Source organism: Macaca fascicularis, chromosome 12, assembly GCF_037993035.2.
Source record: "Macaca fascicularis isolate 582-1 chromosome 12, T2T-MFA8v1.1".
Classification (NCBI taxonomy): Eukaryota; Metazoa; Chordata; class Mammalia; order Primates; family Cercopithecidae; genus Macaca; species Macaca fascicularis.
Window position 1 is genome coordinate 13,705,714 of NC_088386.1, and position 19,090 is coordinate 13,724,803.

General features: G+C 38.8%; 1 long non-coding RNA gene across 2 annotated transcripts in view; it reads left to right on the plus strand.

The window, feature by feature from the left end:
* Window positions 1-26: 26 nt before the first annotated feature.
* Window positions 27-19,090, plus strand: part of LOC123567885 (uncharacterized) — a 65,079-nt gene continuing 46,015 nt past the window's right edge. For both annotated transcript variants that reach the window (XR_010579844.2, XR_010579845.2), the window contains exons 1-2: window positions 27-287; window positions 700-821. This is a non-coding gene — a long non-coding RNA (uncharacterized lncRNA). The remainder of the gene's footprint in view (window positions 288-699; window positions 822-19,090) is intronic.

Here is a 19,090-nt window from a genome sequence, read left to right on the forward strand (position 1 = left end):
TTCCGGTCTGCGGGAGACTGGAGGCTAGCGGTGGGCGTGGACCGTCGAGGTGACTGGCGGCTGTCGGATCAGCTGTTGTTTGCTGACCAGGCAGCCGTGGGTAATGACGGATGCCCAGACCCTGTGGGCGGAGTAAAGGAATCATGCACTGATACACGCACACTCACCGAGAGGCGCGGCCGTCTGCGTGCCCCTCATCTCGTAGCCGAGAGGAGCGCGCTCCGGGGCAGGCCTCCGAGTACTTCCCGCAGAGGACCGGGCTTTATACTGCTCCTTTTCCTCCCCTAGTAAGTCATAACTTAATTTGGGAGAAGAGCATAGTAATTTCTCTCTCGTCTCCATGCTACAGCACTTTATGTGCTTTTCATTTAAAATCGTTCCTCGAGGACGACCAAGTAACGTGATTTGGGGGACAGTTTTCATAGGAAGGACTTTATAAGTTTACACCAACATAGAGAAAATTTAAAAACCTTATAATTATGTGTCAGAAGTATTATTTTTCACTTAATCTAAAACCTTACTTTTAGAACATGAAACCAAGCCAAACGGGTCTTTGGAGATTGTGCAAGCGAACTTCTTTTTTTTGAATGAAAGTGGTGCCGTCAGTGCAAAAGCAAGCCCATATAAGTGCCGAAAGGTACTCGTCATAAGGAGGAGTTGCTTCCCTATTCTGAATTTTTATTTATTTATTTATTTAAGACGGAGTCTCGCCCCATCACCCAGACTGGAGTGCCCTGGCGTGATCTCGGCTCACTGCAACCTCTGCCTCCCGGGTTCAAGTGATTCTTCTGCCTTAGCCTCCCCAGTAGCTGGGACTACAGGTGCGTGCCTCCACGCCTGCCTACTTTTTGTATTTTTAGTAGAGATGGGGTTTCACCATATTGGCCAGGCTGGTCTCAAACTCCTGACCTCGTGATTTGCCCACCTTGTCCTCCCAAAGTGCTGGGATTACAGGCTTGAGCTGCCCCCAATTTTGTTTTTTTAAGCAACTCTTTTTAAAAAGAGAGAGAGAAAAAAAATCTCTCTTGAATATATTAGTTATTGAACTATTCTATTTGGAGGTGGCTTAACCCAAAACATGTTATGGATTTGGTAAGATTACAATGGATTTGAATGTTCTAGATGAAATCTGGGCCGATAATAATTGCATAATAGTTTTCCAAAGGACTGTCAGATGGTAAACTCCTTTTATTTACTTTGAACTGATAAACGATAAGATAGATTTTCGTTTTTCTGACCTTTTTATCTACATTTATTTCTGAAAACTGAAAAAGAATCTGAATTTCCAACAAAATGTTTCTAGGCAAGTATTTGCATGATGCTTCTCTAATATTTCCTATATCTCTTAGTGTTTTCTCTAATGTTTTCTGTAGCTCTCAAATTTCACTCCTGTAAGTTTTCACACTACCAGTAAGAAAGATCTGGGCCAATTATGCACAATGGACGATGATTTTTACAAGAAAAGAGAAAGCACTCAGAAAAGAGACAATAATTTGAAAATGTTCTCACATCATGTATTTCCTTAAAGCAATACAAGTCCTGTATGTCCAGTTCATGCCTACTCCAACCGAGCTTTTTTCGGACACTTAGAAATTGCGTTCAAGAAAATCCTTATGGAAAATTTTAACCTAGAGGGGCATTTATTTTAGTTTAAATATGTATTAGTTGCAAGTAGTGACAGAACCTAAAAGCAAAAACCATATAGCACCAGTTCCCAAGGTTCCTGCATCTAATGCAGTTATTCCTACGGCAGTACAAGGCAGAATATAAAATCCCTAGGAGAAATACAAAGGGCCATTCTCTTCTTTGACTGGGTTTGAGGGCAGTTTTCATGGAAGATGTGGTCTTTCAGTTGGCATTGAGGATAAATATGCAGATATGGTAAGCCTGTGCATTCTGGTGGAAGCTCAGAGTTGGAAAAACATGAAACAGATTGCAGAGTCTGGCATGTAGAAAGAGGTATGGTGAGACATGTGAGTTCTAAACATCAAGCTCATGAATTTGGACTGAATTTTTGTTATGGAAACATTGAAATACTAAATTAATTGATACTAGAATATAAATTAGTTAAGAACATCAAGAAATCATAGTAACTCTGAGTTGTTTTGAAGTTCGTGTAATGTGGTCAGTGGAACGCTGGTGAATGATCCTTGAAACCTGGATTGTATTTCAGCACTAAGACAATACGTGTGTAATCACTTCCACTAAATTCATTTTTTTTAGGCTTTCTTCTTTTCATCTGTGAAATGAGAGATTGGTCTAGATGATTTCTGAGGTCTTTTTCATAGGTAGAAGTATCAACAATGTGATAATTATTGACTTCAAGAAAGGTTTTTTCCATTAACTTTATATGTTGTTTGGTCTCCCAACCAAACAGATCAAAAGATAAGTTAGAAAACAAAAAGCCCTTTACTTAGCTAGTACAAACACCCACAAAAGTTTATTGACTTTGTTGGAGTGAGATATTGTGGGAGTCACATTAATTATTGCCTACAGGTTGATGACTAAGCCATTCAGTAAGCCTCGAAGAACCTTGGACTTGGAAACATTACCCAAATTAAAAACATCCAAGATAATTTTTTTAATATTACAATTTTCCTAGTCAGTAGCTAGAACCCCACACACTAGAGATCATTCTACTTTTTTCGTTTTGGTTTTTGTTACGATGTTTTGATGTGAGATATGGTTGAAGGACATAGAGCGTCAAGAAATTTTGCTTTTTTTTTGAGAAATCAGAATGGATTATTTATTAATCCAACTATCACCTGAGCACCTGGCAGGTACCGGACACTTGGCACTGGACTTTAGGAGGAAATCAATACAGACAAGTCACATTCATTTGTGAAACTACAGTCCTGTGGGGGAAACACAGTAAATGGTGGAATTAATATGTAATTACAAACTGAGACAAGTGCCATGAAGATGTAACATCTCTATACTGTGATGGAGAATAAAGGGGAATACCTGGAGACTATGCGTGAGCTGAAGATTGAGAGGGATCTGCTAAGAGCAGGATGAAGAACAGGTGTGAGAGCACAAAAGCTGAAAAACTTGGTGCATTCTGGGAATTGAAAGAGAGGCAGAGCTGGGGGTAGCAAATGAAAAGAAAATTACAAATTGAAGTTGTATTTTAACATCATGATTGATGTTAATCACTTTCTGTGTGCCAGGCACTGTGCTAAGTTAAATCTCATTTCACATGCTCAAACCCATTTGAAATAGATACCAAATAGCAAATGAAAAATTAAGGGTAAAAGCAGTGATTCCTTGGCTGCATGTTAGGATCACCCATAGATATATTAAAAGTTCTAGTGCCTGAGCCCCACCTGATTGTTGAGAATCACTGACTTAATGTTAGTCTGTCCAAGGTCACTTCGTAGCTAAGTGGTAGAGAAGGCAGAAATTGAACCTAGATCTATTGGATTCTAAACCCTATGCTCTTAGCCACTCACTAGTGTCCTGTCAACATTCAAAAGCACATAGTAAGCAGCAGTTACATGTGGGAACTCTGTTAAACCTGAGACACAACGATGAATAAGACAGAGCTCTTGGCATCAATAAATTCACAGGCTGGTAATGCAGAAGTTAGGTCAGCCCACATGTACAGAAGCAAGTCAACTGAGAACTCTCAATGAGATCAGATATATTTTTCCTATTTTAAGCTAGATTGATGTAGGTAACTGATGACAGGGAATCTACGTAGGCAGCTAGTGCGATTGTCTGCTGAGAGATGGTGCAAACTGAACAAAGTCTATGGCAGAGGATACAAAGAATCATCAGGACTTGCTGACTGCTAATGTTGAGAGTGAAGAAAAGAAGGTGGAAGATGATTCAAATTTTTGAATCAAAAAAATTCAAATTTTTGAGTTTGAGAGACTGAGTGAAAGTAACATCACTGATCTAGAGTAAGAGTACAAGAATTGAATTTCAGGTTGAATAAGTTTGAAATACTTGTTGAACATTCAGGTAAAAATGTCTAGTAGAGCAGTGGAAATGTGCATCTGGAACTTGAATCAGCAAATTGGTCTAGAAATGAAGATCTGGAATTATTGACTTAATAGGAGGTAGTTGAAATCGTGACTTGCATAACGTGTATGCTGTGTGTGGGATTTTTAAAAAGACAATAGAGATAGGAGAAAGAAAAGAAAAACCCTGACATTGCCATACTTGAATATGTCAATAAAGCTATTTTTTTAATCTACAGTGATATTAAATACAATCAATTCATGATTATCCATGATGAGTTGTTAATACTTTCCAGGCTTTCCTTGGCCACATAGCAAATGTAATAGATGAGACATAGCCAGGGAATGCAAACCAATTTTAAACACTGGGTAAATATTTAAGAAGAATTCTATACGATGCATTCAGAAATGTAATAGGAATATCCTAGAACAGCATTTTCACACAAATAATTTTTATGTACCCCTCATACTGACTTAAATTATTTTGATCATAATATAACTTAAACCTTAAAAAGTTACAATGTTTTAAACATAAAACTGGAGAGAGAAGTCTTAGGCTTAAGCTCACATACATCATAAAAGCAAAACATTTGCAAAATAACTATGAAGAAAAGCATAAAGTAAATAAGCTTAAAAGTATAGTAATGTAAAGGACATCTTGAAATTGATGTATAATGTCCTCAATATTGAGGTGGATGGTGGGGGCCAGGGGGAGGTTTGCACATCAAAAGCTCCAAAAAAGGAAAATGAGGACATTGATCTTTTAGTGGCATAGCACTTTGGGGGCATTTTTGAATGGGTCTGTGCAGAAGCAGTGACAACTAAAGTCAATAAATTGAATGTATATAAAGTCAAATGGTCCCTGTAAGGCTTGGTATGTATCATCAGGCAACAAATAAACTAAACAAAGCCCAAGCGAGGTCACTATGGATGAGCAAGCAAATGCAAAATACACCTCTAAGACAAAGCTACTGAGGTGTAAAACATCAGAGAAGACAACTGGAAAGATTGCAGACTATAAACTCTTTGTCAGAGAGGCAATGATAGAGACCCAGAATATAAAAGCGACACTAGCTATTAATTATTACAAGGGCCCATACAATTTGAGGTCAAAAAACATAACAAGGTATTTGCTAAGAGATTTTTGTCCTGCTAATTCACCGTACTGTTGTTTCAGCTCTGGAACACTCCGTTCAAACTAAACTCACACACAGTGGGGTTTATATAATGTTAGGACCCTCCCAAAGACAGTATATGTATTCTTATCTCTAACTGAACTTAAGCTAGACTCGCGGTTGTCTAAGAGTGTATATTATTTTTATAAGACACTGATGGAAGTAGCAGAGAATTTCCTCTGACTTGCTAATTATATGTATGTATATATTTATATGCATTTGTTCACAAAAGCAGAGGGTTTCATTTGATAGCAGATGAAGGACACGATGATCCAATAATTAAACTTACATGAAAGAAATATGTATAAAGCTAGCTCATGTAACAGACATAAAACACACTATAGAAACTCAAGGACTTGAGTTTAGATTTGTTCTGGAATTGAGACTTGCCAAAACCAGAAACTATCAAAAGAATTTCCCATCAAAGTAAAGAAATTATGTGAAATGATTTTAAATTGAATCCGCTTGGAATTTGAGAAGCATTACTTTTTATAAAGGCTAGGAATTAATACTTTGGTAATGATTGGAGAAAACTAAAAGAACTTAGACTTTAAGAAGCAGATCTTAGATTTATAAAATTAATTTTGGTATTGAGCTATGATAGAACCATCATCAGAAAAGACATTCCAAACTGAGAAACAGTATGTGTAGCTCATAGATGGCCTGAAGACTCCTGGTGATGTTTAATATTCTCAGAGGATGTATTAGCTACTCTAGCTTCAGCAGATCCCATTTCTCCTTTTAGAGATTGATCCAGTGTCCTCTCCTGGAAATAAGAGCTCAGTTTTATTTGAGGAAGCCTGGGGCATATGCACTATTTAGAATAAGGCATATCTGCCTTGCAGGCTGTGCTCTCCACTACCAGCTGCATATTCTTCGACAAGTTATTTCTCTGTTCTTCCATTTCTTCATCATACAAGTGCCTCCTGTTGTAAGGAATAAGTGAGATAAAGTAGTGGTAAAAGGTCATAGTTTTGCAGATTTTTTCTTATTCACTTTGCTATTATCCTTGACAAATGACCTTCCTATGTCTGTTGAATGCCTTCAGGTTTGGGAATTCCTCACCTCTTGAGGAAACTGCTTTTATCTTTGCATAGGTCCAGGTACAAGAGAGTTGTTCCTAGGATTCAAGTCTTCCCAACTTCTTTATGGCTCCCACCCATTGCCACTCAATTCTGTATGCCAGCCTTTAAATTGCTAAATCCACTTCCAGCTCCACGCTCCCCAAAGATCCTCGTCCTGTCTAAATATACCCAACTTCTTTAGTCATTTTCCATATGACTTGTTCTCCATCCTTTAACCATAATGGTTGCTTTCTTCTAGATATGCTTCAGTCTGTCGCTGTGCCTTCATAGGACCACGTCCAGAACAAACACCAGAGCTGCACCATCACATCTTTTGTTCTATAAACTTCTTTTAACATAACATCCATTCACAGTAGCATTTTTGGCAGCCACATCCCACTATTAAGTTGTATTGAGCTGTTAAATTTAGACAACTCTTAAAACCTTTCCATGTGCACAAACCACATTCTCTCTATCCTGTTATTTTATTGTTGGGGTAAAATTTTGGGGGCATTTGGATTTTTTTTCTATTGGGAGTGAGGGGTAGGTGCCTAAACAAAAGGGCTTCCCTGTTGAATTTCTCCTTATTAAACCATGTCCATAGTTACTGCCTATCAAGATCTTTTTGGTACAGATTCCAGCATTCATATAATGGTGCTCCCTGCAATCTGTGTCAGCACGCCATCCTGCCATCAGAACCTTATTCGTAATAAACATTTTTGATAATGCAACACCAAGGACAGGGGCCTGTGGTGGACTCTGGAGATGTGCCTTTTGGTTAACATAAATCCATTCATCAGAAATAATTATTTGCCTACAGTCATTCTCTATGTGCCCAGCTCATATTCAGAATCATGTCATTAGAGATTGGTAAATTCATATAGAAATTCAGGTTAACCACTTTGTCTTGACTAACTCATGCTGACTCCTTTGCTGGGGGCTTATAAATCATCTCTTTGAGGATCTGTTCTGAAAGATAAGCCAGATCTGAAGCCCACCTATCTAGGGTTCACAGGATTCACCTCTGTTTTTAGAAGAAGACATTTACCCATTTTAGGGATTCCCTAATTCTCAAGATTCTTCATGATGATTGACAGGAGTTCTGTTTTATCCTAAAGTTCTTTTAGTGTCTGAGAAACGTACCTCATCCAGGTTATGAGACTTATACACAGCTTCAGTAGCCGGTGCTTACTTGTAGATTCCTCATCTACCTTATTTTTTAAAAACCAATGTTAGTGCTGCCTTTCTCTATCTGACAATTGTTCATCTGGAGAGAAAGTAGGAATTAAAGAGGTTAGGGAGTTCTCCTTTCCTCCTGTTGTCTGTTAACATTGTGAGTGTCTAGGACTGCCAGGCTCCTTTGACCTTGGGAACATTTCTGTGTCATACATAAAAATGTACCTTGTATGGCTCATCACATCAGCGCTGACCCAGTTACACTGGTTGTTGTTCATAGCGTGCAGTCGTGAATGCTTGCACTCCACAGTCTGACCTGTTTCCAGCCTGACCTTAATACTTATTTTCATCTTTCACCCTTATGTCACTCCTTAGACCTGATACTTACTACACTTCGAATTTGTTCTTTGGTCTCCCAGGAGTAAATGCCTCACATCAGCGAATGTGTGCTTTTCTCTTGGTGGAAACTCTCTGCTATGACATTCTCACCAGGTGTTTCAGTGATTCATTGCTTTGTATCAATCCAGGTAGCAGCTGTATCACCTCTTAGGTTACACATGGGCACTTCTGCCATACTGTGTTGGCCAACCAGTCACTGAGATTATCCCAGAGAGGGAAAAAAAAAGGAGATCTGGACTCCACCTTTCAATGAGAGGAGAGTGAGAACATTTGCAGACAAATTTTAAAGCCTCCACACTAGGATTAGCAGAGCCCAACAAACAGAACCTAGGCTCCATGCAGTAAAGATATTTGTTACTTGTTTTCCCTTCTCCATAGTGGTGTAGGCTTCCTTTTACTAACTTAGCATTTTTCATATAACTCACTTACATTCTGGACATTAGCATCTAATATTCTTACAGGCTTATATTGCTACTTTATCTTTAAATGTGATTACTTGTCTATTTTCTGTTTAAATTCATCAGAGAACATCCTCTGAGCCTATATTAGTTTCTTAGGAGCTCCTCCATTGCTTCCACCCCACTATATTGCCAAAAATTAAACTTTAAAAATATATCATTTCTTTTCTTAGCACCGCTTTAAATGGATTCTACCAATCCTTTTCTTATGCTTTCTGCACAACCCACTTTTACACACTAGGTATTTGCATCTTGTTAATGCTTGCCATCCCTTTCTTAGGCCGAAGACGGCATAATGGAGTGGTTAAAAGTCAGACAGACCTGGGCTTTTAATTCCTGCTCTCCCTTACTGTCTGTGTAATCTCGAGAACATTATTTTACGTATTAGAACTTCAATTAATTTTATGTGATAATTGGAAACTATGAGGGGGTTAAATGACAGTGGTATTAAGTGAGAAAATATAAATACATAGTAGGCACTCATTAAATGGTAGCTCTTAACAATATTCATCTCTTATCTTTTCAATTGACAACTGCAATAGTCTCCTGCATTCTGTGCTTCAGTTCTGCCTAAAGCATACCAAACACCCTGGCAGGTGATTTTGTTATGTCATGATTTCTTTGTGAGTTGTTGCAAATGTTTTTGCCTGGTTTTTGTTTTTCGTTTGTGTTTTAGATGGAGTCTGGCTCTGTCACCAGGCTGGAGTGCAGTGGCGTGATCTCAGCTCACTGCAACCTCCCACTCCTTGGTTCAAGCGATTCTCCTGCCCCTGTCTCCCGAGTAGCTAGAAGTAGCTACTGGCATGTGCTACCACTCCCAGATGATTTTTGTATTATTAGTAGAGATGGAGTTTCACCATGTTGGCCAGGATGGTCTCGATCTCCTGACTTCATGATCTGCCCGCCTCAGCCTCCCAAAGTGCTGGGATTAAAGGTGTGAGCCACCATGCCTGGCCTTGCCTGGTTTTATCAACAGTTTTAGTGAGGTCTACTAGGGTCAGATCAATCCACTCTTTCTCTTCTTTTGTAATCTTTCTAGCCCCTAGCTCAGGCCTGAGCTAAAATGTCTAGAGGTGCATCCTAGATTATATAACAACTGAGTGTCAGAGCCAAGACTGACTGTTGCCCCGAATTCTCTCTGCAAACAGCTCTAAGACACCTTCCTACAGGGAAGCTAATGTAGAGGAATGTTGCTTGTCTGGAGTGATTGCAGTGCTTGCAGGTGTATAATTAGTCACTAGTCAGTGTGTAAATACGCTGTAAATTGCTTTATTTGTTAATGTGAAAAGCGCCGCAGAAATACAAGGTATTATAGGAACCAAGGCTGAACATGGGAGATAAGGTATTGTGGGAGAAGAACAAGTGAGTGAGGCATCAGTGTGTGTCATGTATCCCTCTGCTGGGACGAAGCTTATAGGTTCTCCCCGCTTCGTTTTCTAAGAACACCGACTCCCCTGGGTGAATAATTTAAAGGACAAATTACCACTCTTCTGGGTACCAAAGCCAGCCATAAGCTGAAATTAAATTAAATCATAAAGCCCTACAAGAAACTGAGGGAAGAGTCAGAAATGTAAAACCAAGGGAATCCAGAGCTAAGGATGAAATATTAGAGTCAGTGCGATGTCCTTGCCTTCCTGTGCTGATGAAGTAAAAAACTAAAAACCACCCTGGTGCAGACTTAAAGGACCACCATCAAATATCCATTGTTAAGTACTTGGCAGTGGCTATTGCAATGATTTCAATTCCGATGGGGTATTGGAGGGAGGTAGGAGAGAGAACACTAGATCAACTTCAAGTCCTTGTACTTCAGCTAACTAGCTAGGTGACCTTGAGCCAGTTACTACCCAACCTGGGCCTTTGTTTCCTTCATCTCTGGATTGAAATAAATGTAATCAGAGTTTATGTTTCTATTTTTTTCCCATATCAGCTCAGTGATCATAGTGAGCTAATAAAAACACATACACAATTTTCCAATTAAAATATAGCAAGCTCATTATCTCTTCTCAGAGCACAAGCCCTATTACCATAATGAAAAGTTCCCCTGTACTCCTTAGTCAAGGACCAAAAGATAGAACGGCAGCTGTGGAAATGGAAGACCGTAAAGTTTTGTTCTAAAACAGTGTCCTCACAGTTTCCTCCAGAGGGAAATGAATATATACCTGGTGGCTTAGAGGGGCGGGAATACCCTGTGTCCAGGAGAGGAGGCAAGCAGTACTTTGAATGCCCAAGACTGGCTTCTGAGAAAAAAACTTGGCATGCTTATACCGCAAATCTAATGATCTAGTCACTCTACATCAATGGAATGAGAGAGAATTATGAAATCGTTTCTTTATTTAATCTCTACAAAGCAAGGACTTTGGTAAACACTTTAGCAGCTGATCTGCTGCCAACGTGGAATATGGGTTGGAAACCAAGTAAAAGTTGAAAACGAAGCAGATGTTGTTTTCTAGGTGCTATGTCACCGAAAGGCCTGAAACACATCCTAGGTCTAGCATATTAAGCTTGACTCTATCAACATCACAGCTAAGCCTGATCAACGTTTACTACCATGACAGTATCACAAGAAGAGCAAAACAAAATTCTAAAATTAAGTGGTTCTTTCTCTTGCTAGAAAGCTGTGCTTGACTTCTTGGTGTACATGAATAAAGGCTACAATAAAGGAAACATTTTAGAAATACTCACCTACCTGGTAGTCCACAGATCTTTAGATTTCATTGGCCAGCAAAATCTCAAAGGAAGAGAAAGAACAAGAGAGACCATCATATGGAGGACAAATTTGATACCATCACTTCAAAATGAAAACATCTGGCCACGCCTGTACTCCCAGCACTTTAGAAGGCTGAGGCAGGCAGATCACTTGAGATCAGAGTTCAAGGCATCCTGGCTAACATGGTGAAACCCCATCTTTACTAAAAATACAAAAATTAGCTGGGCATGGTGGCAGGTGCCTGTAATCCCAGCTACTTGGGAGACTGAGGCAGGAGAATTGCTTGAACCCAGGAGGCAGAGGTTGCACTGAACCAAGATCACTCCACTGTCCTCCAGCCTGAGCAACAGAGAGACTTCATCTGAAAAAATAAGAAGAAGAAAACAACTATTATCTACTACCACTATCATTTATAAAAGGATGTTTTAACGCTAAAATGAGGAAGGACGCTATCTCAGAATAAGGGGTAGCCCTTTAAATTACTTTGATTTAGTTATTGGACATACTGACTACATTGCCCTTTAGTTTTCTTAGTAGTCATGGAGCAGTGAAAACTTCATCCTCAAGCATTATAGTTCATCTGTGTGCATTGGAAAGCCCTGCTCTTTGGCAGATCCTCTTAAAACTAGAAAGCCCCCTTCTGCAAAAATTCCAGTCTTAAGTTCCTTCAGGGCCCAACTTTAAACCTCGTTTTTACTTTGAAGGTTTTCCTGGTTACCTAATGACCACAAAGATCTTTCTACTTTCTGAATTCCTGCAGTACCTGTAATTTTAATATATAATCTAGCATTTTTATTTCGTGAGAAAGGTTTTTGAAATGTAGAATGTTTTGGAGATAACAGTTTAATTTTTAAGTAAACATTTAAAAGCTTTATTTACCAACTGATAGAACCGCAAGTTAGACATTTCTTAAAAATATTCTAATTTAAGAAAGAAAAAAAGTATAGAATTCTAGAACAGAGATGAATCTTCCATTATTCAAAATGCATCTGAAGTTGGCTGAGGTCTTTTATGGTTGACAGTATAGAATCCAATATATTTTGATTGGTAGACTAGACTTACACTAAGAAAGGATTATTAGACTTTAGATTTTAATGTTCTCTCTTCTCTCCACCAAGATAAGTAAGCATCGGAACAACTCTTCTTCTACTTCCTGTTTCAAATGGTCCCGTATTCTCATATAGCTAGAATAACAGAATCCTCTGTAATAGAAATTGACCTTAGAGATTATCTAGTCTATATCCTTGTTTAACAGATGGAATATCTGTAGCCCAGGTATAGTGAAGTGACTTGCCCCAAATCCCAAATTGATCAGAATTAGAGTTGAGATTTCTAATCTCTATGCTTGCAGGTATTGTAAGTATACTAGTCTTGTATCCCCATATCTCTAGATATACAGTACATTGCACACCGTGGTCCCTAAACAAGATTAAAAAGAGTAGTTTTCCCCAACCCCTAGGCTTTCCTTTTCACTCTTGGCTATTCTTTCCTTCCTTGGCACCTATTACCTCTGACCTCTACCCACTCCACACTACGTCCAAACCCATTAAAATCTAGGTTCTCAGGAAAGGCTATGAGAAATTCATCTACACAGTTTAAATTTCTCATAATTTGTTCACGGAGTGATTGGCGTGTGCCAGACATTTTTCTTGGTTGACTGAATGTGGGACTCCTCCCAGAGTACTTGCAATTTTACAAGGTAGGAAGAAATAAGCCGACAAATTGAATCTTCATTCAAGGCACAAGGGAGACTTCTTATTTCTTTGAAATTACCACATATCAGCAATGATTTTACTTCTAAAATCAGCCAAATTCTTCAGAGTTGGAAGCCTGCCTTCCTTTTGTCCCTCCACTATAATTACCACAAGTCTTAGATATTTAGAAATATTTACAAATTCATATTGACAATGTAACAGACGCTTTTTCATTTTCCTATTTGGGAACTGGTCTTTTCTCCCTTAACAAAAACCAAAGTTTTAACACTTAAATGCAGGTTTGACATATTTTAAACATTTTTAGGTATTATTCTCAAAACTATGTAGACCCAGTCCTAGAAATAAGGGCTCCTGTCTCTGGAACAAATATACTGCATGATCTTCTCCAATTCTCTAAACTTGTCTGGCCACAAGTTTTCACATTTGTGAAACAGAAAATTGTTCTTAATGGAGACTGAGGTATTGGAGGGTTGGGACCACACCTTTTAATCTTCCGTATGTTACCACATAGAGTCTCGTTTCGGGCTCTGCCCACGCAGATGCTCAGGAAATGCTTGCTAACTGAAGATTTTTATGATCACTGATAGAAAGACAGCATAAATGCAAAACACGATTTTTCCCTTGCCCCAAGTTACCCAGGAGCATCATTCTCATTCAGAGATGACCACATTTCAGAAAGTGGGTCTCATAAAACATACAATTTAATGAAGCCATCTGGGAAGATGATCATCATATAAATGCAAGATATTGATATTATCTGGCTACTTGGGGAAATACCATGTAAATGAAGGTGCAACCCAGCTCCATAATTCAAATCTAGTATTGATGTACAAGGTCTTTGGATAATGGACTTTGCAGATTGACATTTCTCACAAATCTGGGGCTACTTTTCTCCCCTCCTTTGCAATTTTACTATATTTGCAGTAAGATTTTATCTTACTTTTTGGAAACATCTTTTTTTTTTTTCAACAGGAATCTATCAGTATCAACTGGGAGTCTTGAAACAGAGATTTTACATCTGTCTTTATTGGTGTTTTTAAGCTTCTCTTTTTTTGAAGCAAGAAATGATGCAAATAACATAGGCATTTCTTTGCTGCTCCAATAATTATGTGGGATGTTGTTCAGTTATTCAGCTTCCCAATTGATTCAGCTGCTTTCTTTTCTTTTATATTCTAGCAAGAAGGTGTGCTCTACTTCTGATATTATCCGGAAGACTGTTCTAAATGAAGCCACCCAGTAATCTGTTCTCCTCTCTTAACAAATGTTGCCTCTTTCTCTGAGAGACAATTGCTAAAACACAATACCAAGGCCAGGCATGCCAGCAGTCATACAATGGTAACATCCAGCAGGCTTTGGCACTGTATCTTTTTTGTAGTCTGAGAAAGGGATGGAGAATTCCCTCTACAATTAGGACTCTGTCTCACTACCACCGCTGAAGAAATTACCATTGGCATTGAGGCAACAGCTGCTCCCACAGTGTAAACCAAAGTTCTTCTGTGGTCCTCACAGTCCCTTCAAGAAATGATGGGATCAAGTATTTTTGCTTGGCCCTCCTGAAACACTGAGCCTATTTCACCCTGGCTGTCCCCAGCCAGCCCCTCCCCACACACTCACCAAATAATATGTAAGTGCAATCCATCACTACAGTCTTCCTAGAGGTTGGTGGAGCTCATGGACATTGTCAGAGCATGTGCGTCCTGGGTTTGCTCGCCCCAGGAGCCACACATGGTGTTCAAACATGGTGTTCCTTTTCAGAATATGTATGGCAGGGGTTAGAAGTGTAGAGGCAGGGGGAGTGTTTCACATGCTGTGTCTGGCTGAGAATGAGGTGGGTGGGATAGACAGGGAGCTGGCAATATGTTCTTGACCTTTAATTCTTTTCATATTCGCTAAAGAAATTCCTTTTCCCACTGTTTATCTTCTTGCATCCCTAAATCACACGTTAGAGGTAAGTGTGTCCAGAGCTGAGGGACAAGACACTTGCATGCTTTATATCCCAAGGGGGAGTTTGCATGCTCAGAAGCAGGGTAAGAAGGAATTCCTGGCCCTCTTTCTCCTTGGCCTCAGCCAGAGACTGTCACTGCTCATCCCTGATGGGAAAGGAATATTCAGAATTTCAGTCTAATAAGGCTGATGAGAGGTCTAGCATCTTAGAAGTCACATTAGCAAGTACATTCAGTGAGTGCCATGGGCCAGATACAGTGCTAGGTACAGAGCAGTGACATCACCAAGATGGTTGAGTAGGACATATTAGCCTTCCTCTCCTCATACACAAAACAAATGCAGGTGACCATTGAACAATGCAGAGTTAAGGGCACCAGCCCCCCGCATAGTCGAAAATCCTTGCATAACTTTTGATCTCTCAAAACTTAACTACCATTACAATAGCTTACTGTTGACCAGAAGCCTTACTTATAACGTAAACAGTTGTTTAGCACATATTTTATATGTATATTATGTATTTTATTCTTACAATAAAGTAAATAGAGAAAAAAGATACTAATTGCAAAGAAGAGAAAATATATTTACTATTCATTAAGTGGAAGGGGATCATTATAAAGGACTTCATCTTCCTCATCTTACATTGGTGAGGCTGAGGAAGAGGAGGAAGAAAAGGGGTTGGTCTTACTGTGTCAGGAGTGTCGGAGGCAGAGGAAAATTTGCATATAAGTGGACCGGGATAGTTCGAACCTGTGTCATTCCAGGGTCAACTGTGTAGAGGGCTCAAGGGCCTATTAAAAAATCTGCAGCAACGCAGTGGAGTAAACAATGGCAAATATCTACACAGTAAGGTGCTACACGTGGGTTATAGTAAGGAAGGAAATCCAGTTTGTGCCTTCAAAGAGTTCTCAGCCTGGTAGGGGTTCATAGCAGATTTTATGTGTATATATATACATAAAATATATATACACATGTGTATACATGTGTATATATACACATATATACACACACATATATCGGTTAATATTCTCAACATTAATCTTAAGAGTCTCCAAAGTTTTTTTTTTTCATATTACAAAACATGAAACTAAAATTGCAAAGGTAGTGACAAAAATAGTCTACACATTCCTAGGGATTGGAACTCTAACATAGAAATGGCAAGTAGAGAGAGAATTCCATCCAAATAGCTGACTGTATCATATCAGTGACTAAGATGTTGAGAAAAATAGATTTGCGGCAAATAAAAAACATATATACCAGGGAAAACCTTTCAGTTACTCATAAAATGTTAGATAATTATGGGAACCAAACATTATTTATTTAATTATTTATTTCTTGAGATGGAGTCTCGCTCTATCACCCAGGCTGTTGTGCCACGGTGCGACCTCAGCCCACCGCAACCTCTGCCTCCCAGGTTCAAGTGATTCTCCTGCCTCAGCCTCCCGAGAAGCTGGAATTACAGGCATATGCCACCATGCCTGGCTAATTTTTGTATTTGTAGTAGAGATAGGGTTTCGCCATGTTGGTCAGGCTAGTCATGAACTCCTGACCTCAAGTGATCTGCCTGCCTCAGCCTCTCGAAGTGCTGGGATTACAGGCATGAGCCACCGCACCGGGCCCAAACATTTATTTTTAAAAGGTATCTTTATATAGAGAGATCAGTCATTCAGATAACCACTTTTTTTAGCTGAGTTCTATTCAGAGCTAGGTTGCCACAGTAGAAAGGCAAAGAAATGTAAGACAGTCTTTTCCTTGGGTCACAACGTTAGTGAGAAGATGAAGTTTTGCCTGTGGAAAAGAAAAATTAACACTAAATTAACACTGTAAAATACTTTTAAAACCTTTTGCCTGATATCTAAAGATTCTATTGAGGAAAAAGATGTACAACTGTAACCAAGAAGTTAAAAATTGGACTTAGGGGCTTTTTGTAGTTAATTGGGGGACAGAGGGATATACCTAGTGACAAAAGACACAGCTGATGAAGTGCTGTTCTTACAAGCATAAAGCAAAATCCTTTCTAAGCATTTTTTTCACCAAGCGATTTTCTGTAAGCATCAAAAGTATTGATGATACTAAGAATGATATAGGGCTTCATAATTCATCATTGCAATGTAGGGAAATGTTGAGTCAAAAATGGAGTTGTTTTTAAAAAAAAGGAATTAGAAATTTTTTAAAAAACTTTCTCTTTATAGCAGAACATTCAGGCTGTATGGCAAAGAATAGAGAGAAACACAGGTCACTCATAGTCCTGCCACACAGAGATAATCATTAGCATTTTGGTGTATGCTCTTCCAAACATTTTTCTATGTATGTATATACAAATATTAACATACACTTTTTAAATATAAAAATGGAACCACACAAGGCGTGCTGCTATTTAATGTATTTTTAACTAAATATAGCATTTTGCATATCAATAATACAGATTCAGGGCTGGGTACAGTGGCTCACACTTGTAATCCCAGCACTTTGGGAAGCCAAGGTGGGAGGATCACTTGAGGTCAGGAGTTCGAGACTATCCTGAGCAAAATAGCGAGACCCCCACTTCTACTAAGAATTTAAAAATTAGTCATGGTGTTGTGTGCCTGTAGTCACAGCTACTTGAAGGCTGAGGAGTGAGGATCACTTAAGCCCTAGCATTTGAGGCCACAGTGAGCTATGATTGCACCACTTCACTCTGGCTTGAGTGACAGAGTAAGACCCAGTTTCTAAAATTATAATAATGATAATAACATATATTTAAATTGGTCTGAGCTGAAGAGTGTTCTCAAAACTCCATGTCCACCTAAAACTTCAGAATGTAATTACTTCATAGATGAATAATGAGTACTGATGGTCTATGAGTTTTTTGATCATGTGCTCCATTAGTAAAACAAACAAACAACACCATGCACCTTCAATAGCTATATTTATTTATAAATTATAAACATGTACTATTTCACTATATGCACATTATAAAACGGTCTCAAAAATAGACGTTTCAAAGAGATATGATAAAATTTTTTAAGTTTTGGCATTTTTTCCCCAGTCTAGTGGATCCCCTTGAACACCCCCCACTCTAGAGTTCACATAAACCTCTTTAAAGACCCCTGGTGCTACAGTATTCTCAATTACAAGATGTTATAGGAATGGAATGGGTTCAAGAATGTTCTGGTCATCCGAATATGCATGGAACCAACCCGCAAAATATTTCTGGAGGACGCAAAGATTGTTTGGTAGAGATTGCTTGTTGTCTCCCACTTGCTCATTTTTCAAGATTCTGTTCTACAGTTATCCCTGCATGAAACTTCTCCTGGCATTTCAGGTAGAACTGACAACTGCCTTTTTTGGATTGTCCTATCCCTATGCAGATATCCACATAACATTTATAACTCTTGATTACATTTATTGGTTCCAGTGTCTCTCTCCGCATCTGGATTATCAGCTTCTCCAAGGCAGGGATCATGTTGTATCCTTCATTAATTTGCCAGTGCTTGTTATCTAGTAGGTCCTTAATAAATACTAGGTGAATGAGTCGACAGAACTAGAGAACAATGCAGTGCATAAAAATTAGGATGTCCCGAAAGCATACAGAAGAAGAAAAAGAAAATGCTATGAGACGCTACCTAGAGCCTCTTCGACATACGATTATGGTTAATTAGATTATAATGTCTGACTTGTTTGCAGCAAATTTCACAGAATCTCCCAGTGAATTCTCCAGATGCTTCAATGAAATTCATGGTTGCTTCGCTCCTCTGCACACCTCTTTCTCCGCTCTACAGATGAGGGGAGTTAGCCTTGAATTGGGATGTTTATGTACTTGCTAATCATACGTTTGTTTTCCCTCTAAGCTTTGTCCTGCCTGCCAAGAATAGCTCAAGATGACAATCATGTTCATGGTTTCAGTCAAACAAACGCTCCAGACAGATACGAAAAAAGGAAACAAAGCCAGAAGTTTAACATCAGCAAGAAGGAAAAACGAAGAAAATAAGTTTAAATACTCTGCTCCCCATTTTTTGCTCTCATATGTCAGCATTTTAGTACTCCCGTTCACCCACACTTGCTTGGCACATTGAGGATGAGGAGTGGGTAGACTTTTTAAGTAACTACAATAAATAAGAAGGCTCAATTCTACCCTTTGCTTATATCCCTCAAGAGTCACTGGAGTTTTTAAATCTCTCTCATTCCCACACCTTTAAGTAACTACAATAAATAAGAAGGCTCAATTCTACCCTTTGCTTATATCCCTCAAGAGTCACTGGAGTTTTTAAATCTCTCTCATTCCCACACCTCTGTGTGTGCACCTGTGCATGTGTGTCTTTCATGTTAACTTGAAGCCATGACTAGTAAGTGTTACCAATATTTACTTCCACATCTGCTTCCCTAAATTGTTGTTTTCCAAAATAAGTTCTATGAGATGTTCATAGATGCTCCATGGAAAAGGGTTCTGTGGTCAAATGTTGGGAAAAGTTATAGTTGTACAAGTTAAAAGGATGTCTTTGCAAAAGGAT